Below are 21,829 nucleotides of genomic sequence, written 5' to 3'. Positions count from 1 at the left end.
TTCAACAAAGTTTGAATGACCACCTCCGAAAATCCTTTGACCCTCAGTACGGTAGCTTCAAGAGCCACGCCGTCAAAGCCAGCCGAGCCAAATCCTGGTAGACACAAGGGCCCTGAACGTGGAGGTCTGGGCGCTGCGGAAGCAGAAGAGGACACTCTATTGAGAGACCCTGCAGGTCTGAGAACCAATGCCGTCTGGGCCACGCCAGAGTGAGTAGAAGTAGTATTCCTCCTTCTTGCTTGAACTTCCTTATCACCCTGGGCAGAAGTGACACCGGAGGGAACACGTTGTTAGGCGCGGCGGTCTTCGGCCGTGCCCTGACTGAGCAGCGGTCACGGCCGCCGCGCCTCTCTCCTTCCCTGTCCCCCGCACAGCGCCTAGCAACGCCAGGACGCCGTGCGCACGATAGCCGCCGGGTCCCTGGCAACGCAGGACGCCGTGCGTGCAGGGCCGCCGGGTGCATAGCAATGGGGACGCCACAGGTGGACCGCGTTCCCCGTTGCTAAGAATAGTTAATTAGGTTGCTCGTGCAGCAGGGCAGCTGCACGGCAACTAGTAATTAGGGTCTGGGGGCTGGTCCTGCTGGCCCTTCTGTTATTGGCCAGCAGGGCCTTTTTATGTGAGCCAGCACACTGCAGCCCCGCCGGTGATAGCTTCTTGTATGCTGTTCCTGCCTTGCAGAACTCTGTTCCTGTCAGCCGTGTTTGGTGGATCTTGCTCCCTGCCCTCTGGTACTTTGGAGGTCCGAAGCCGGTCCTGGGAATCCTTCTAGTCCTTGGGAACCTGTCTCTGTCATCTGGGGTTCTCGCCCGGTTTCGTGAGTAGCGGCTTCTGCCGCGTGTAGCGGCCTATGCCGCTTAGTGTTTACTTCACTGTGAATTGGTGCATTTGCGGAGGTTTCCGCTTTCACTGTCCTCCCCGGAACTCGGCGGTGCCGCGTGGGGGAGTGGACAGTGGTTTCTTTGTAGTTTTTTTCCTTTGGCGGCGTGCCGCACATACGTTTAGTTTTTAAGTAGTTTATAGCCCCTAGCGTGGTTGTTTCAGTTAGAGGTCCCCTTGTTATTACCCTGTCTCACTTCACGCCTTGTCTCTCTTTAAGACCTGAGGGGGCATCGGAGTTGGGCAGACCTAATCCGCCCTTCAAACGCGGCTGCCATGGGCCCAAGAAACTATAGTCGTTCAGGCGTGAATTGATAACACGGGTAAGACAACGGAGGTAGGGTGCTAGGGGCTATTTCCTTCCCATTTCCCAATCCCAGCATTCCGTCTTGGTGCTCAGGACTCACTACATAAGATCTCCCCTGTCCTGAGCATCAGGATCGTAACATTATCACCGGCCCACAAAAAAAAAAAAAAAGGGGGTTTAATTTTTTCCGTTGTATTGGTGGGCCTAGAAATTCGGCCTCATGAATCCGGCAGGTTTAGGGCCAAACCCCAGTCAGCTTTTGGTTAACCAAATACAGGAATTAACTGAGATGGTTCAGGACCTTACTCTTCGGGTGAGATCGCAGGAAGATCTTTTGCGAGCCTCCATGAGTATGGTTCCAGAACCAAAGATGCATTTACCTGACCGTTTTTCGGGTAACCGAAAGGATTTTTTTAATTTTAAAGAAGCTTGTAAGCTTTATTTTCGTTTAAGGCCCCGTTCCTCTGGTACTGAGTCTCAGCGGGTCGGGATTGTGATGTCTCTACTTCAGGGTGATCCACAGACCTGGGCGTTTGGGCTAAGAGCGGATGATGCTGCTTTGTTATCAGTAGACGCCTTTTTTAAATCCTTAGGCCTCTTATATGACGACCCAGATAGAGAAGCATCAGCTGAGAGTCACCTGCGTGCCCTTAAGGAAGGCAAAAATCCAGCAGAGGTGTATTGTACCGAATTTCGCCGTTGGTCGAACGACTGTGGCTGGAATGACCCGGCCCTGCGCAGTCAGTTTCGCCTCGGTTTGTCGGAAGTTATTAAAGACAGTCTCCTTCAGTACCCCGCTCCTGAGACTCTAGACAAACTCATGGAGCTCGCTATTAAAATTGATCGTCGTCTCCGAGAGCGGAGGGCTGAAAGAGGAACAACTTTTAGGCCTAATCCATGTGTATATACTTTTCCTGAGGACGTCGAGGAGCCCGTGCAAATGGGTCTCCCCCGGCTGTCCTTAGAGGAAAGAACCTGAAGGTTAAGTTCTGGTCTTTGTTTGTATTGTGGTGGTAAGGGACATATCGCACGTAACTGCCCGAACAAGCCGGGAAACGCTCTGACCAAGTGAATTGTGAGGGGGTTCACTTGGGTCTGCAGTTAATCTCCTCTAATAATTCTCTTTTAGTTTAGGTAAAGATTTCCTTTGGCAGCCTCAGTTCGTTGGTGTCGGCCTTCGTCGACAGTGGAGCTGCAGGAAATTTTATGGATTTAGCTTGGGCTAAGGCTTTAGGCGTTCCACAGATACCCTTAGATAGACGTATCACCATGCACGGCTTGGATGGGGGTCCGCTTTCCAATGGGGTTATTACTCACCGCACACCTCCAGTATTGCTGACAGTGGGGGCCCTACATTCAGAAGAAATAGAATTTTACCTTACACATTGTCCGGCAGTTCCAGTAGTTTTGGGTCACCCCTGGCTTGCCTTTCATAATCCCACCATAGATTGGCGGTCTGGGGAGATTTCCCAATGGGGTCCTTTTTGTGTTAAGGAGTGTATTTCCCATCCAGTCCGGGTTGCGGCAGTTACCCCAGAACTTATTCCTTTGGAATATCAGGATTTTGCTGATGTTTTCTCCAAGGGTAATGCGGACGTTCTGCCTCCCCATCGGTCCTATGACTGCGCTATAGATTTAGTTCCCGGCTCCACTTTACCTAAGGGGAGATTATATGCCCTCTCCGGGCCAGAAACCACGGCTATGGATAATTATATCCAGGAAAGCCTGAAAAAAGGCTTCATTAGGCCCTCAAAATCTCCTTTGAGTGCAGGATTCTTTTTTGTTGAGAAAAAAGATGGGTCGCTCAGACCATGTATTGATTTTCGGGCTCTGAATAAAATTTCTGTTAAAAACACCTACCCTTTGCCTTTGATTTCAGTACTTTTTGATCAGTTACGCTCTGCCGTTATCTTCTCAAAAATCGATCTTAGAGGAGCTTACAATCTCATCCGAATAAGATCTGGGGATGAGTGGAAGACGGCTTTCAGCACACAGTCGGGTCATTATGAATACCTGGTGATGCCCTTTGGGCTGTCAAATGCTCCTGCGGTATTTCAAGACCTCATCAATGATGTTCTTCGTGACTTTCTTGGAAAGTTCGTTGTCGTTTATTTAGACGACATTTTGATTTATTCTGAGTCTATGGAACAACATATTACCCATGTGCGTCTGGTTCTTCAAAAACTACGGGAGAATCATTTATACGCAAAACTAGAGAAATGTGATTTTCACATCACGGAAGTGTCCTTCTTGGGGTATATTATTTCTCCCCAGGGATTTTTCATGGAACCGAAAAAACTCCAGGCCATCCTTAATTGGGCGCAACCCACAAATTTAAAAGCAATTCAGCGCTTTTTAGGGTTTGCAAACTATTATAGGCGGTTCATTCATACCTTTTCTGATTTGGTCGCTCCTATAGTAGCATTGACTAAAAAAGGAGCGGACCCTTCCAATTGGTCGCCTGCAGCTGAGTCTGCCTTTCAGGCCTTAAAGCAAGTCTTTGTCTCGGCTCCTGTTCTCAGGCACCCTAACCCGGAGCTCCCCTTTATAGTCGAGATAGATGCCTCAGAGGTTGGAGTGGGGGCAATCCTATCTCAGGAAGATCCGGAGTCTCAGGAATTACACCCTTGTGCCTTCATGTCCAGGAAATTCTCCTCCGCAGAATCCAACTATGACGTTGGTAATCGAGAATTGCTGGCAGTTAAATGGGCTTTCGAGGAGTGGAGGCATTGGCTGGAGGGAGCTAGACATACCATTACAGTGTTTACTGACCATAAGAACCTGCAGTATATTGAGTCAGCTAAACGGCTAAATGCTCGGCAGGCACGTTGGGCATTGTTTTTTACTCGTTTCAGGTTTATTATCACCTTCAGGCCTGGTTCCAAAAATACTAAAGCTGATGCCCTGTCACGTTGTTTTCTTCCGGTTCACAATAACCATCCTGCTACTACCCCCATAGTTCCATCATCTGTCATCCGGGCAGGCCTCACACAGGATTTATTTACTCAGTTAGTCCAGCTTCAACAGCAGGCTCCTAAACTTACTCCTGCTGATCGTCTCTTTGTCCCTGAATTTCTGAGAGGCACTGTTTTAGCTGAGTTTCATGACAACAAAGTCTCTGGTCATCCAGGTATCACTAAGACCTTGGAGTTAGTCTCTCGCTCGGTGTGGTGGCCTAGTCTTTCTAAAGATGTTAGGGAATTTGTCCATTCCTGTGAGGTTTGTGCACGGCATTAGGTTCCTCGTTCATTGCCGATCGGGCAACTCGTACCTTTAGCCGTTCCTCTAAGGCCATGGTCACATATATCCATGGATTTCGTGGTGGACCTTCCTCTTTCAGCCGGATTTCGAGTCATTTGGGTGGTAGTGGATCATTTTAGTAAGATGGCTCATTTCATTGCTCTTCCCCGATTACCCTCTGCTCAAGGGTTGGCAGTCTTGTTTCTCCGTCATGTGTTCAGGCTCCATGGGTTGCCCAGGGATATTGTCTCTGATCGGGGTCCGCAATTCATTGCTCGTTTCTGGAAACGTTTTTGTGCCTCATTAAATATGAAACTCTCTTTAACATCTGGGTACCATCCACAATCTAACGGACAAACCGAACGAGTTAACCAGTCATTAAAACAGTATTTACGGTTGTATTCGGCCAAACTCCAGAATGATTGGTCTGAATTTCTTCCTTTAGCCGAATTTGCTTATAATAACTCTTGTCATTCTTCCACCAAGGAGTCCCCATTCTTTTCGGTTTTTGGCTTTCATCCTAGAGCCAACTCTTTTTTTCCTCATTCTCCAGTCTCCTCGTTGACCTTAACCTCCCATCTCAGAACAATTTGGAGAAAGGGGCACCTTGCCTTAAGAAAAGCTGCCTTCCAAGAAAATAAATTTTCTGATAGGCTCCGACATCCTTGCACTTTTAAGGTGGGAGATAAGGTATGGTTGTCAACTCGCAACATCAAGCTCCGACAACCCTCGGCTAGATTGGGACCCAAATTTATTGGACCATTCCTTATCATTAAGAAGGTCAACCCAGTTGCTTTTCGGCTACGCTTGCCGAGATCTCTCAAAATTGGCAATACTTTTCACTGTCCTCTTTTGAAACAGTATTTTTCTTCCAGGAGATTTCCTCGGAGGACTTCCCAGGGTAGATCTCCGGTGGATGTTCAGGGGCAACAAGAGTTCTTGGTGGAGAAGGTTTTAGATTCTAAGCTTTCTCGGGGTCGGCTCTATTTTTTGGTCCACTGGAAAGGTTATGGCCCTGAAGAAAGATCTTGGGTGTTGGATAAGGATTTACATGCTCCTAAGCTTAAGAGGATATTCTTTCAGGAGTTTCCTCAGAAACCTGGCTCTAGGGGTACTTTAACCCCTCCTCAAGGGGGGGTACTGTTAGGCATGGCGGTCTTCGGCTGTGCCCTGACTGAGCAGCGGTCACGGCCGCCGCGCCTCTCTCCTTCCCTGTCCCCCGCACGGCGCCTAGCAACGCCAGGACGCCATGCGCACAATAGCCGCCGGGTCCCTGGCAACGCAGGACGCCGTGCGTGCAGGGCCGCCGGGTGCATAGCAACGGGGACGCCACAGGTGGACCGCGTTCCCCGTTGCTAAGAATAGTTAATTAGGTTGCTCGTGCAGCAGGGCAGCTGCATGGCAACTAGTAATTAGGGTCTGGGGGCTGGTCCTGCTGGCCCTCCTGTTATTGGCCAGCAGGGCCTTTTTATGTGAGCCAGCACACTGCAGCCCCGCCGGTGATAGCTTCTTGTATGCTGTTCCTGCCTTGCAGAACTCTGTTCCTGTCAGCCGTGTTTGGTGGATCTTGCTCCCTGCCCTCTGGTACTTTGGAGGTCCGAAGCCGGTCCTGGGAATCCTTCTAGTCCTTGCGAACCTGTCTCTGTCATCTGGGGTTCTCGCCCGGTTTCGTGAGTAGCGGCTTCTGCCGCGTGTTGCGGCCTATGCCGCTTAGTGTTTACTTCACTGTGAATTGGTGCATTTGCGGAGGTTTCCGCTTTCACTGTCCTCTCCGGAACTCGGCGGTGCCGTGTGGGGGAGTGGACAGTGGTTTCTTTGTAGTTCTTTTCCTTTGGCGGCGTGCCGCACATACGTTTAGTTTTTAGCTAGTTTATAGCCCCTAGCGTGGTTGTTTCAGTTAGAGGTCCCCTTGTTATTACCCTGTCTCAGTTCACGCCTTGTCTCTCTTTAAGACCTGAGGGGGCATCGGAGTTGGGCAGACCTAATCCGCCCTTCAAACGCGGCTGCCATGGGCCCAAGAATCCATAGTCGTTCAGGCGTGAATTGATAACACGGGTAAGACAACAGAGGTAGGGTGCTAGGGGCTATTTCCTTCCCATTTCCCAATCCCAGCATTCCGTCTTGGTGCTCAGGACTCACTACATAAGATCTCCCCTGTCCTGAGCATCAAGATCGTAACACACGTACGAAAGTTCCATGGAATTGCCAGTGTGTCCACGAACGCTGCTTGAGGATCCCTTGTCCTTGCTCCGAAGACCGGAACATTGTGATTGTGTCGAGACGCCATCAGGTCTACATCTGGCAGTCCCCACTGGTCAACTAGGAGTTGAAAGACCTCCGGATGCAGGCTCTACTCTCCATCGTATACGTCCTGACGACTGAGGAAGTCCACTTCCCAGTTAAGAATCCCCGGAATGAACACTGCCGATATGGCTGGCAGATGGCGTTCCGCCTCATTCTGGTTTCCAAGTCTGGCGGGAAGTCCCGAGCCGGACTTGGATTCTGGCTCGGAACGGGATGTTTGGGGGGATTCGGTTAACTGAACCCGCTCATCTCTAGTTTGAAGATACGAAAATCTGAAGTATGGTGTCATCTACCTTAATATCTGCTAACCCTAGCCTATTTAGTACAAGTCTGAACGTACTAGGAGAGTCAAGCCCACAGAACAAAGGTAAAAAAACACTAACAATGAAGCTCCCGTTTCCATGTGAGTTTTTAGAAAATATAGCAAAATCAGCATTATTCTTGTGATACTACTGATTCCAACAGGCTCTGGCAGTCATAAACTGCTTGGTTATCCTAGCTCTTTCAGACCTATAGGAAACACTGCTACCAGTCTGCGCCTCATCACAGACATAGATCTTAAGAGCCCTACACACTTGCCGATAAGGCCAACGGGTGACCCGTTGGTGTGGGGGGGATTGAAGTTACTTCCCTTCCCCCCTTCACCTGGTCCCATAACACTGCATGCTAATATGGACGAGATTGTCCATATTGGCTTACATGTTTAAACGAGCAGGCAGCAACGATGAACAAGCGCGGGGCCACGCATCGTTCATCATTGGTGCATACACGCTGAAAGATATGAACAATATCTCGTTCATTAATGAACAAGATCGTTAATATCTTTCAGTGTAATCGGCCAGTGTGCATGGTTCAATACTCTAAGGCAGGGGTGGGGAACCTCCGGCCCACGGGCCATATAAGGCCTGCAAAGCCGTTAGCTCCGGCCCACCTGCTTGTGTCAGTGAGACACGCCGCCGCTCAGGCTGGTGGCAGTGTGTCTCAGCTGTCAGGACAGGGAGGAGAGCGCGGCTATGTTGGGCGGCGTTGTGTAGAACTTCAAACCAGCCGCCGGTTTGTGAGCCAATCAGAGCACGTGGACCGGCAGCCAATCAGGAGCCGCCGCGCTCTCCTCCTTGTCCTTACCCCCTGACATGATGCTGGATGGAGCAGCAGCAGCAGCGGTAAGCAGCACAGTTCGGTGGGGGGGCACTGAGGGGGCATTTGTATACATGACACTGTGGGGGGGGGGGAGCTTTTGTATAACTGACACTGTGGGGGCATTTGTATACCTGGCACTGTGGGGGCATTTGTGGATTTGGCACTGTGGGGGCATTTGTATACCTGGCACTGTGGGGGCATTTGTATACCTGGCACTGTGGGGACATTTGTATACCTGGCACTGTGGGGGCCTTTGTGGATCTGGCACTGTGGGGGCATTTGTGGATCTGGCACTGTGGGGGCATTTGTATACCTGGCACTGTGGGGGCATTTGTATACCTGGCACTGTGGGGGTATTTGTATACCTAGCACTGTGGGGGTATTTGTATACCTGGTACTGCACTATTGGGGGCATATGTGTATTACATCCCATTTTAATTGTCTACACAGTACCTCTAAGGGGCAGACCTACTGGGCAGGGCCGGCTCCAGGCCTACTAGCTCCCTGAGCGAGAAAATGTAAAAGCCGCCCCCCCCCCCCCCACCCCCACCCTACCGTTATGCGCGCGCTCCTGGGACAGTGGGCGTGGCCTCATAACTTCATATGATCAAACTGTAAATAAATATATTTTCACCCCCCCGCTACGCACACAATTAGCAGCCTTACATATAACAGCCACAGTAGTGTTCCTTACACACAATGTCTCCAGTATAGTGCCAGATACACATAATGTGCAGTGCCAGATACACATGATATGCCCCCCCAGCAGTGCCAGCTACACATGACATGCCCCACAGCAGTGCCAGCTACACATGACATGCCACGCAGCTGTGCCAGCTACACATGACATGCCTCCCAGCAGTGCCAGCTACACACAATATGCCCCCCAGCAGTGCCAGTTACACATGATAGTGTTCACTTTTTAGGACAGGGTGCTGATCACAGGGAGGGCACATTTTTAAGTTAGGAGGGCAAAATGATGTACATACTGTAATGCTTGGTTCTCCCCTAACTACATGCCAAAGCATGGACAGTGTGTGCCGAAGGCGCGCAGCAAAAAATAAGAATTTACTTACCGATAATTCTATTTCTCGTAGTCCGTAGTGGATGCTGGGAACTCCGTAAGGACCATGGGGAATAGCGGCTCCGCAGGAGACTGGGCACAAAAAGAAAAGCTTTAGGACTACCTGGTGTGCACTGGCTCCTCCCCCTATGACCCTCCTCCAAGCCTCAGTTAGGATACTGTGCCCGGACGAGCGTACACAATAAGGAAGGATTTTGAATCCCGGGTAAGACTCATACCAGCCACACCAATCACACCGTACAACTTGTGATATGAACCCAGTTAACAGCATGATAACAGAGGAGCCTCTGGATAGATGGCTCACAACAACAATAACCCGATTTGTTAACAATAACTATGTACAAGTATTGCAGATAATCCGCACTTGGGATGGGCGCCCAGCATCCACTACGGACTACGAGAAATAGAATTATCGGTAAGTAAATTCTTATTTTCTCTGACGTCCTAGTGGATGCTGGGAACTCCGTAAGGACCATGGGGATTATACCAAAGCTCCCAAACGGGCGGGAGAGTGCGGATGACTCTGCAGCACCGAGTGAGAAAACTCCAGGTCCTCCTCAGCCAGAGTGTCAAATTTGTAAAATTTTACAAAAGTATTTGACCCTGACCAAGTAGCAGCTCGGCAGAGTTGTAAAGCCAAGACCCCTCGGGCAGCCGCCCAAGATGAGCCCACCTTCCTTGTGGAGTGGGCTTTTACAGATTTTGGCTGTGGCAGGCCTGCCACAGAATGCGCAAGCTGAATTGTACTACAAATCCAGTGAGCAATCGTCTGCTTAGAAGCAGGAGCACCCAGCTTGTTGGGTGCGTATAGGATAAATAGCGAGTCAGATTTTCTGACTCCAGCCGTCCTGGAAACATATATTTTCAGGGCCCTGACAACGTCCAGCAACTTGGAGTCCTCCAAGTCCTTAGTAGCCGCAGGTACCACAATAGGCTGGTTCAGATGAAACGCTGAAACCACCTTTGGGAGAAATTGAGGACGAGTCCTCAATTCTGCCCTGTCCGTATGAAAAATCAGGTAAGGGCTTTTACAGGATAAAGCCGCCAATTCGGACACACGCCTGGCTGAAGCCAGGGCCAACAACATGACCACTTTCCATGTGAGATATTTTAAGTCCACAGTGTTGAGTGGTTCAAACCAATGTGATTTTAGGAAATCCAAAACAACATTCAGATCCCAGGGTGCCACTGGAGGCACAAAAGGAGGCTGTATATGTAGCACTCCCTTAACAAACGTCTGGACTTCACGCACTGAAGCCAGTTCTCTCTGAAAGAAAATCGACAGGGCCGAAATCTGGACCTTAATGGATCCTAATTTTAGGCCCATAGACACTCCTGCTTGCAGGAAATGCAGGAATCGACCCAATTGAAATTCCTCCGTCGGGGCCTTTTTGGCCTCGCACCACGCAACATATTTCCGCCAGATGCGGTGATAATGCTTTGCGGTTACATCCTTTCTGGCTTTTATCAAAGTAGGGATGACTTCGTCTGGAATGCCTTTTTCCTTTAGGATCCGGCGTTCAACCGCCATGCCGTCAAACGCAGCCGCGGTAAGTCTTGGAACAGACAGGGTCCCTACTGGAGCAGGTCCCTTCTCAGAGGTAGAGGCCACGGGTCCTCTGTGAGCATCTCTTGAAGTTCCGGGTACCAAGTCCTTCTTGGCCAATCCGGAGCCACGAGAATAGATCTTACTCCTCCCCGCCGTATAATTCTCAGCACCTTGGGTATGAGAGGCAGAGGAGGGAACACATACACTGACTGGTACACCCACGGTGTTACCAGAGCGTCCACAGCTATTGCTTGAGGGTCCCTTGACCTGGCGCAATACCTGTCCAGTTTTTTGTTGAGGCGGGACACCATCATGTCCAACTTTGGTTTTTCACAACGGTTTATCATCATGTGGAAGACTTCTGGGTGAAGTCCCCACTCTCCCGGGTGGAGGTCGTGCCTGCTGAGGAAGTCTGCTTCCCAGTTGTCCACTCCCGGAATGAACACTGCCGACAGTGCTATCACATGATTTTCCGCCCAGCGAAGAATCCTTGCAGCTTCTGCCATTGCCCTCCTGCTTCTTGTGCCGCCCTGTCTGTTTACGTGGGCGACTGCCGTGATGTTGTCCGACTGGATCAGCACCGGCTGACCTTGAAGCAGAGGTCTTGCTTGGCTTAGAGCATTGTAAATGGCTCTTAACTCCAGGATATTTATGTGAAGTGATGTCTCCAGGCTTGACCACAAGCCCTGGAAGTTTCTTCCCTGTGTGACTGCTCCCCAGCCTCGCAGGCTGGCATCCGTGGTCACCAGGACCCAGTCCTGAATGCCGAATCTGCGGCCCTCTAGAAGATGAGCACTCTGCAACCACCACAGGAGAGACACCCTTGTCCTTGGGGACAGGGTTATCCGCTGATGCATCTGAAGATGCGATCCGGACCATTTGTCCAGTAGGTCCCACTGGAATGTTCTTGCGTGGAATCTTCCGAATGGGATTGCTTCGTAGGAAGCTACCATTTTTCCCAGGACCCTTGTGCATTGGTGCACTGATACTTGGCCTGGTTTTATGAGGTTTCTGACTAGCTCGGATAACTCTCTGGCTTTCTCTTCCGGGAGAAACACCTTTTTCTGGACTGTGTCCAGGATCATCCCTAGGAACAGAAGACGTGTCGTCGGGATCAGCTGCGATTTTGGGATATTGAGAATCCAACCGTGCTGCCGCAGCACTACTTGAGATAGTGCTACTCCGACTACCAACTGTTCCTTGGATCTTGCCCTTATCAGGAGATCGTCCAAGTAAGGGATAATTAAAACTCCCTTCCTTCGAAGGAGTATCATCATTTCGGCCATTACTTTGGTAAAGGCCCGGGGCGCCGTGGACAATCCAAACGGCAGCGTCTGAAACTGATAGTGGCAGTTCTGTACCACAAACCTGAGGTACCCTTGGTGAGAAGGGTAAATTGGGACATGGAGGTAAGCATCCTTGATGTCCAGAGACACCATATAATCCCCTTCTTCCAGGTTCGCGATCACCGCTCTGAGTGACTCCATCTTGAATTTGAACCTCTGTATGTAAGTGTTCAAAGATTTTAGATTTAAAATAGGTCTCACCGAGCCATCCGGCTTCGGTACCACAAACAGCGTGGAATAATACCCCTTTCCCTGTTGCAGGAGGGGTACCTTGATTATCACCTGCTGTGAATACAGCTTGTGAATGGCTTCCAATACCGCCTCCCTGTCGGAGGGAGACGTCGGTAAGGCAGACTTTAGGAAACGGCGAGGGGGAGACGTCTCGAATTCCAATTTGTACCCCTGAGATACCACCTGAAGGATCCAGGGGTCCACTTGTGAGTGAGCCCACTGCGCGCTGAAATTCTTGAGACGGGCCCCCACCGTGCCTGAGTCCGCTTGTAGAGCCCCAGCGTCATGCTGAGGACTTGGCAGAAGCGGGAGAGGGCTTCTGTTCCTGGGAACTGGCTGTTTGCTGCAGCCTTTTTCCTCTCTCTCTGCCACGGGGCAGAAATGAGGAGCCTTTCGCCCGCTTGCCCTTATGGGGCCGAAAGGACTGCGCCTGATAATACGGCGTCTTTTTATGTTGAGAGGCTACCTGGGGTAAAAATGTGGATTTCCCAGCAGTTGCCGTGGATACCAGGTCCGATAGACCTACCCCAAATAACTCCTCCCCTTTATAAGGCAATACTTCCATATGCCTTTTGGAATCAGCATCACCTGACCACTGCCGCGTCCATAACCCTCTTCTGGCAGATATGGACAGCGCACTTACTCTTGATGCCAGTCGGCAGATAACCCTCTGTGCATCACGCATATATAAAAATGCATCTTTTAAATGCTCTATAGTCAGTAATATACTGTCCCTATCCAGGGTATCAATATTTTCAGTCAGGGAATCCGACCAAGCCACCCCAGCACTGCACATCCAGGCTGAGGCGATTGCTGGTCGCAGTATAACACCCGTGTGAGTGTATATACATTTTAGGATATTCTCCTGCTTTCTGTCAGCAGGTTCCTTAAGGGCGGCCGTATCAGGAGACGGTAGTGCCACCTGTTTTGACAAGCGTGTGAGCGCTTTATCGACCTTAGGAGGTGTTTCCCAACGTGCCCTATCCTCTGGCGGGAAGGGATATGATGCCAATAACTTTTTAGGAATTATCAGTTTTTTATCGGGAGAAACCCATGCTTCCTCACACACTTCATTTAATTCCTCAGATGCAGGAAAAACTACAGGTAGTTTTTTCTCACCAAACATAATACCCTTTTTAGTGGTACTTGTACTTGTTAGGTTCCTGGTGCTCAGAACAAGGGAGATGTTCATGAAGTGAGTCCAGAGCACCAGGACGTAACGCTGGGAAAGGGGAATGGAAAGGGAATAGCCCGTGGCGCCCTAACTCTGTTGTCTCACCCGTGCTGTCAGAAATCCCTTGCGAGACTATGGTTTCTTGAGCCCTTGGCAGCCGCGTTTGAAGGGCGGATTATGTCTGCCCAACTCCGATGCCCCCCGGTCTTAGTGAGAGACAAAGGGAAATCCGAGACAGGATGATAACAAGAGGCCCTCTATCTAAGCAAACAGGCCAGGGGCTACAAGCTAACTAAAAACCTAAAGTATGTGCGGAGAAACCGCCAAAGGAAAATAACAACAAAGGAAATGCTGATCACACGCCGACACAATACCTTTGTGTACCGGCGGTGACAGCATAAGCAGAACCCTCTGCAAAACACCAGGGACAGAAACAATAATGAAATACAGCGGCCTAGGCCAACGGACGCGGCAGAGCCGCTACTCACGGAACCGGTACGAATACTGGCAAACGGACAGGAACCCTCAATGATGCCGACACACACTCTCAGAACTGGAGGACAGGCAGAATCCCAAACGACAGACCGGTGGACACCAGGAAACCAGGAACTTGACCAGGGATAGGCAAAGCCACTGGACCTCAGGGCAGGAACGCCTCACAGCAGGACACGGGATCAGACACAGGAATCGACACAGGGACTGACACAGGAATCAACACAGGAAGCAGCTAGTCAGACACTGCTATACAGGAGCTCAGGGACTGGCAGGAACCAGGTCAGACTTCAAGCAGACTGAAAACCAAGAAATATCACCAGCATCTGTGAATTGCAAACAGCCAGCATATAACAGAGAGGCCTAATTAATAATCCCATGCAGCTGCCCTTTTGCATGACTCTAAACTGACAAGATGCAATTAGCAGCCAGGTGAGGCTGAACACATGGGAACAAGCTGCAATTACACAGACTCACCAGCGGCAGCAGACAAGAGTATTCTAAAACAGAGCAACGGGAAATCCTGGCATGCAAGACAACTTTATAAACATAAAATAGGAATGAACCACTACCTGTGGTTCATAACAGTATCCCCTCCTTAAGGGTGAGCTCCGAGCACCCCATGACACCCACGGGGAACATAAACAGAAGTATAACATAAAATACAGAACAAAAATGCAAAACAGGAATGAGCCACAGCCGTGGCTCATAACAGTACTATCAGAAATGTGTAAAACATTTTTCATTGCCTCAATCATGTAACGTGTGGCCCTACTGGAAGTCACATTCGTCTCTTCATCGTCGACACTGGAGTCAGTATCCGTGTCGGCGTCTGTATCTGCCATCTGAGGTAGCGGGCATTTTAGAGCCCCTGATGGTCTTTGAGACGCCTGGACAGGCACAAGCTGAGTAGCCGGCTGTCTCATGTCATCAACCGTCTTTTGTAAAGAGCTGACACTTTTACGTAAATCCTTCCATAAGCTCATCCACTCAGGTGTCGACTCCCTAGGGGGTGACATCACCATTACAGGCAATTGCTCCGCCTCCACATCATTTTCCTCTTCATACATGTCGACACAGTCGTACCGACACACAGCACACACACAGGGAATGCTCTGATAGAGGACAGGACCCCACTAGCCCTTTGGGGAGGCAGAGGGAGAGTATGCCAGCACACACCAGAGCGCTATATATATGTTGGGATAACACCAAACAGAGTGTTTTTCCCTTTATAGCTGCTGTGTATATTATACTGCGCCTAATTAGTGCCCCCCCCCCCCCTCTTGTTTTACCCTTTTCTGTAGTGCAGGACTGCAGGGGAGAGTCAGGGAGACGTCCTTCCAGCGGAGCTGTGAGGGAAAATGGCGCCAGTGTGCTGAGGAGATAGGCTCCGCCCCCTTCTCGGCTGACTTTTCTCCCGCTTTTTTTAGGAATCTGGCAGGGGTTAATATACATCCATATAGCCCTGGGGGTTATATGTGATGTAAGTTAGCCAGCCAAGGTGTTTATATTGCTGCTCAGGGCGCCCCCCCCCCCCAGCGCCCTGCACCCATCAGTGACCGGAGCGTGTGGTGCATGAGGAGCAATGGCGCACAGCTGCAGTGCTGTGCGCTACCTTGGTGATGACTGATGTCTTCTGCCGCCGATTTTCCGGACCTCTTCTTGCTTCTGGCTCTGTAAGGGGGCGGCGGCGCGGCTCTGGGACCGGACTCCGAGGCTGGGCCTGTGTTCGGTCCCTCTGGAGCTAATGGTGTCCAGTAGCCTAAGAAGCCCAAGCTGGCTGCAAGCAGGCAGGTTCGCTTCTTCTCCCCTTAGTCCCTCGATGCAGTGAGCCTGCTGCCAGCAGGTCTCACTGAAAATAAAAAACCTAAAACTAACTTTTCCTAAGAAGCTCAGGAGAGCCTCCTAGATTGCACCCAGCTCGGTCGGGCACAAAAATCTAACTGAGGCTTGGAGGAGGGTCATAGGGGGAGGAGTCAGTGCACACCAGGTAGTCCTAAAGCTTTTCTTTTTGTGCCCAGTCTCCTGCGGAGCCGCTATTCCCCATGGTCCTTACGGAGTTCCCAGCATCCACTAGGACGTCAGAGAAATTAGGGCCGTTGCTTCATGGGGAAGGTGCGTGGCCACATAATAGTGGCAATTCGCATTACACCACACAGTAGTGCAGCTAATACACATTGCACCAGGTAGAACCTCCTATACACTTTGCGCCAGGCAGAGCACGTTAGACACATTGCGCCAGGTAGAGCACTGAGACACATTGCGCCAGGTAGAGCACTGAGACACATTGCGCAAGGTAGAGCACTGAGACACATTGCGCCAGGTAGAGCACTGAGATACATTGCACCAGGTAGAGCACTGAGACACACTGCCACAGACGCCTAGCGGGAACACTACATAATATGCTCCCCAGCCGTGACAGCTACACATGACATGCCCCCCAGCAGTGCCAGCAACATGTGACATGCCCCCCAGCAGTGCCAGATACACATGACATGCCCCCCCCAGCAGTGCCAGATACACATGACATGCCCCCCCCCAGCAGTGCCAGATACACATGACATGCCCCCCAGCAGTGCCAGATGCATAAATGGCCACACAGTGCCAGATATGTCCCCACAGTTCCAGATACATAAATGCCCCTACAGTGACAGATACATAAATGCCCCCACAGTGCAGATATGCCCCCAAAGTGCCAGATACATAAATCCCCTCAGTGCCAGATAAATAAATGCCCCCACAGTGCCAGATAAATAATTGCCCCCACAGTACCAGATAAATAAATGCCCAAACAGTGCAGATATGCCCCCACAGTGCCAGATACATAAATGCCCTCACAGTGCCAGATACATAAATGCCCCCCGTGCCAGATACACAAATGACCCCACAGTTCCAGATACATAAATGCCCCCACAGTGCCAGATACATAAATGCCCCCACAGTGCCAGATACATAAATGCCCCCAGTGCCAGATCCATAAATGCCCCTAGTGCCAGATCAGAGGCGTATCTAGGGTAGGGCGAGTGGGGCACGTGCCCTGGGCGCCTTGGCAGACCCAGGAGAGGGGGGCGCTGCCGCCGGCCAGGGCATCATGCCCCACTCGCCCCCGTCAAGCCGAAATGTGAGGGGAGGAGAGCGCAGCGTCTCTCCGTCCCCTCACCACCGCTGCCAGCACTAGCAGCGCTGCTGTGTCCGGTCTCCAGTGGCGTTAGCCAATCAGAGCTTGCGGACCGGCTCCTGATTGGCTGCCGGTCCGCGAGCTCTGCTTGGCTGGCGAACCGGTGCCACACAGCCGCCGGAGACCTGGAGCGGTGAGGGGAAGGAGAGGCGCTGCGCTGCACTCTCCTCCCCTCACATATCAGAGCAAGCGGTGAGTGACCCCACAGTTCCAGATACATAAATGCCACCACAGTGCCAGATACATAAATGCACCCACAGTGCCAAATACATAAATGCCCCCGCAGTGCTAGATACATAAATACCCCCACAGTGCAGATATGCCCCCACAGTGCCAGATACATAAATGCCCCCACAGTGCAGATATGCCCCCACAGTGCCCTGCCCAATACATAAATGCCTCCACAAAGTGCCCGATCCATAAATATCCCCCACAATACCTGCGGTGCTGGGAGGGGGAGTGCTGCTGAGGGCGCAGACGGACTCTTCAAAAACAGTTGTGTGCACGCTATGCGCACTGCGCGGCGCCAGCATCTGACGTCAGACGCTGGTGCCGCACAGCGCGCATAGCGCGTACACAACAGTTTAGGCTGGGTAGCGCTGCAGGCTGGCTCAAGGCACGAATATGGTGGCGCCCCGCGCGGCCGCTCTATTTGAACATGCCTGGAGCCGGCCCTGCTACTTGGGGCAGGGTAATTTTTTACGCTGAGAATTTTTGTATGGCCCCCGAAGGATTTTCTAAATATCCAAATGGCCCTTGGTAGAAAAAAGGTTCCCCACCCCTGCTCTAGGGGTTGAAAACTCACAACAGATACATTTCTTCATAGATGTATCAGTGACTGTCATAACCTCCAGATGGACAACATTGAAACACTGGGGTATATTTACTAAGGTCCCGATTTTGACCGAGATGCCGTTTTTTCTTCAAAGTGTCATCTCGGTAATTTACTAAGCCGTGCTAAAATACAAATCGTGAAAAAGTGCTAAAAAAAACAGACCTGCTTTTTTATCCCGTGTTTGTATAGGCATGCACGGATCCATGAGATCCGTGCATGTTTTTCAGTGGGAAGGGGGGGGAAATGTTATAAATAAAAAATAAAAAATAAAAAAATGCGTGGGGTCCCCCCTCCTAAACCAAACCAGCCTCGGGCTCTTTGAGCCGGCCCTGGTTGCAAAAATATGGGAAAAAATTGACAGGGGTTCCCCCATATTTAAGCAACCAGCACCGGGCTCTGCGCCTGGTCCTGGTTCCAAAAATACGGGGAACAAAAAGAGTAGGGGTCCCCCGTATTTTTGAAACCAGCACCGGGCTCCACTAGCTGGACAGATAATGCCACAGCCAGGGGTCACTTTTATACAGTGCCTTGCGGCCGTGGCATAAAATATCCAACTAGTCACCCCTGGCCGGGGTACCCTGGGGGAGTGGGGACCCCTTCAATCAAGGGGTCCCCCCCCCAGCCACCCAAGGGTGAAGCCCGAGGCTGTCCCCCCATCCAATGGGCTGCGGATGGGGGGCTGATAGCCTTTGTTCAAAGTGATTGATATTGTTTTTAGTAGCAGTACTACAAGGCCCAGCAAGCCTCCCCTGCAAGCTGGTACTTGGAGAACCACAAGTACCAGCATGCGGCTGAAAAATGGGCCCGCTGGTACCTGTAGTACTACTACTAAAAAAATACCCCAATAAAGACAACACACACACACCTTGAAAGTATAACTTTAATACATCCATCCACACCTCCATATACACATACTTACCTTATGTTCCCACGCAGGTCGGTCCTCTTCTCCAGTAGAATCCATGGTGTACCTGTAGAAAAAATTATACTCACATAATCCATGGTTGAAGGCTCCTCTGCTTGTAATCCTTTTGTAATCCACGTACTTGAAAAAATAAAAAAACGGACACCCGACCACGAACTGAAAGGGGACCCATGTTTTCACATGGGACCCCTTTCCCCGAATGCCAGAAACCCACTCTGACTGATGTCTAAGTGGGTTTCTTCTGCCAATCAGGGAGCGCCACGTTGTGGCACCCTCCTGATCGGCTGTGTGCTCCTGTACTGTATGACAGGCGGCACACGGCAGTGTTACAATGTAGCGCCTATGCGCTCCATTGTAACCAATGGTGGGAACTTTCAGGTCAGCGGTGAGGTCACTTTCGGTCAACCGCTGACCTGAAAGTTCCCACCATTGGTTACAATGGAGCGCATAGGCGCTACATTGTAACACTGCCGTGTGCCGCCTGTCATACAGTACAGGAGCACACAGCCGATCAGGAGGGTGCCACAACGTGGCGCTCCCTGATTGGCTGAAGAAACCCACTTAGACATCAGTCAGAGTGGGTTTCTGGCATTCGGGGAAAGGGGTCCCATGTGAAAACATGGGTCCCCTTTCAGTTCGTGGTCGGGTGTCCGTTTTTTTTATTTTTTCAAGTACGTGGATTACAAAAGGATTACAAGCAGAGGAGCCTTCAACCATGGATTATGTGAGTATAATTTTTTTCTACAGGTACACCATGGATTCTACTGGAGAAGAGGACCGACCTGCGTGGGAACATAAGGTAAGTATGTGTATATGGAGGTGTGGATGGATGTATTAAAGTTATACTTTCAAGGTGTGTGTGTGTGTTGTCTTTATTGGGGTATTTTTTTAGTAGTAGTACTACAGGTACCAGCGGGCCCATTTTTCCGCCGCATGCTGGTACTTGTGGTTCATCAAGTACCAGCTTGCGGGGGAGGCTTGCTGGGCCTTGTAGTACTGCTACCAAAAACAATATCAATCACTTTAAAAAAGGCTATCAGCCCCCCATCCGCAGCCCATTGGATGGGGGGGACAGCCTCGGGCTTCACCCCTGGCCCTTGGGTGGCTGGGGGGGGGACCCCTTGATTGAAGGGGTCCCCACTCCCCCAGGGTACCCCGGCCAGGGGTGACTAGTTCGATATTTTATGCCACGGCCGCAAGGCACTGTATAAAAGTGACCCCCGGCTGTGGCATTATCTGTCCAGCTAGTGGAGCCCGGTGCTGGTTTCAAAAATACGGGGGACCCCTACGCTTTTTGTCCCCCGTATTTTTGGAACCAGGACCAGGCGCAGAGCCCGATGCTGGTTGCTTAAATATGGGGGAACCCCTGTCCATTTTTTCCCCATATTTCTGCAACCAGGATCGGCTCAAAGAGCCCGAGGCTGGTTTGCCTTAGGAGGGCCCACGCAATTTTTTTTTTACATTTAAACATTTTTTTTTTTTTTACAAAGTGCACAATGAAGCCCAGCACGGATCTCTCAGATCCGGCCGAGATTCATTGTATTAAAGTCGGCAGTGTTTTACAAGTCACTCACGTAAAACACTGCAAAAAAAAACGAATGACATCGACATCGGAAAACCCGAAAATGCAGAATACGGCAGCTTAGTAAATTAGTCGTAATCAATTCAAAAAGTTGCATATTTACACTTTCGATGTCATTCGTGATTGAACTTTGACCTCAAACGGGAAAATACGAATCTTAGTAAATTTACCCCACTCTTTCTTCCCCTGGTTCATCTCTTTACATGTAAGGAATTGCAATTCTGTAGGGATCTGGGCAAAGGAATCTGCATTTATCCTGCTTTAAAAAAACAGAACAATTACTGAATTTGTAAAAACTTTACAGATGTCGACCATAATGCTACTGTGCAACTTCTTACCTGTCATTTAACAACTCTGAGAACTACGCTTGTTTTCCTGCACAGCTAGTCAGGGGCAAAACAGACAGATTGGATCCTGAGAGTGCCCGTGTCAGAATGCAATCAGCCAGACAAGACTGTGGCCCTCATTCCGAGTTGTTCGCTCGCAAGGCGATTTTAGCAGTATTGCACACGCTAAGCCGCCGCCTACTGGGAGTGAATCTTAGCTTCTTAAAATTGCGAACGAAAGATTCGCAATATTGCGATTACACATCTCGTAGCAGTTTCAGAGTAGCTTCAGACTTACTCGGCATCTGCGATCAGTTCAGTGCTTATCGTTCCTGGTTTGACGTCACAAACACACCCAGCGTTCGCCCAGACACTCCTCCGTTTCTCCAGCCACTCCCGCGTTTTTTCCGGAAACGGTAGCGTTTTTTCCCACACGCCCATAAAACGGCCTGTTTCCGCCCAGTAACACCCATTTCCTGTCAATCACACTACGATCGCCTGAGCGAAGAAAAAGCGGTGAGTAAAAATCCAAACTTCATAGCAAATTTACTTGGCGCAGTCGCAGTGCGGACATTGCGCATGCGCACTAAGCGGAAAAACGCTGCGATGCGAATAAATTTTCCGAGCGAACGACTCGGAATGACCTCCTGTGTTGTGTAATATTGGTAAGTACCTTTTTACCTGTTTATACATTGTTTGAATCCACAAAATAGGCATCAGGATTTTCCAACTCTGTGAATGAGTCAGGTAAGAGTGTCCAACACACCCTGTTATATGTTATCATCACTTCCTGAAGACGAAGGGGTTAATATTATTGCAACACAATCTGTCTCCAATCCAGGTCATATACCTGCCCATCCTACACTGTGGTATTAGAAGTATTTCTTCACTGCTCTCAGGGAAAGCGGAAAGCTTCTAACTGATCATCACAGGAGGAACTGGACACTGAGCACCTGGATCCCTTACAGCTGAAGTTCTGAGAACAGCAACAGATCGTAAGGTGAGGCTGCCTGGTACTAATAACCTGCTCGGGACATACTGTATAAGCTGATGTAATGGGTGTACCACAGGTGGGGGGAAATTCTAAAGGTTTTATACTAGAGATTACATCTATAATGTTGTACTTCTAAATGCAAGAAAAAGTGATCAATATGCAGCACATACTATTGGTTAGGATTACAGTGACTAAATGTACAACCAGCATAATATTTCTTGTATAGTTACTGGAAATCTATCT

General features: G+C 50.2%; 1 protein-coding gene across 1 annotated transcript in view; it reads left to right on the top strand.

The window, feature by feature from the left end:
* Window positions 1–21,829, top strand: part of GPR84 (G protein-coupled receptor 84) — a 101,234-nt gene that overhangs the window by 23,967 nt on the left and 55,438 nt on the right. The window contains exon 3 of the mRNA XM_063957068.1: window positions 21,434–21,592. The gene's annotated coding sequence lies outside the window, so the exon portion shown is untranslated. The remainder of the gene's footprint in view (window positions 1–21,433; window positions 21,593–21,829) is intronic.

This window comes from Pseudophryne corroboree, chromosome 2 (genome assembly GCF_028390025.1).
Source record: "Pseudophryne corroboree isolate aPseCor3 chromosome 2, aPseCor3.hap2, whole genome shotgun sequence".
NCBI classification, from domain to species: Eukaryota; Metazoa; Chordata; class Amphibia; order Anura; family Myobatrachidae; genus Pseudophryne; species Pseudophryne corroboree.
This window is presented reverse-complemented; position numbering and strand designations above follow the sequence as displayed.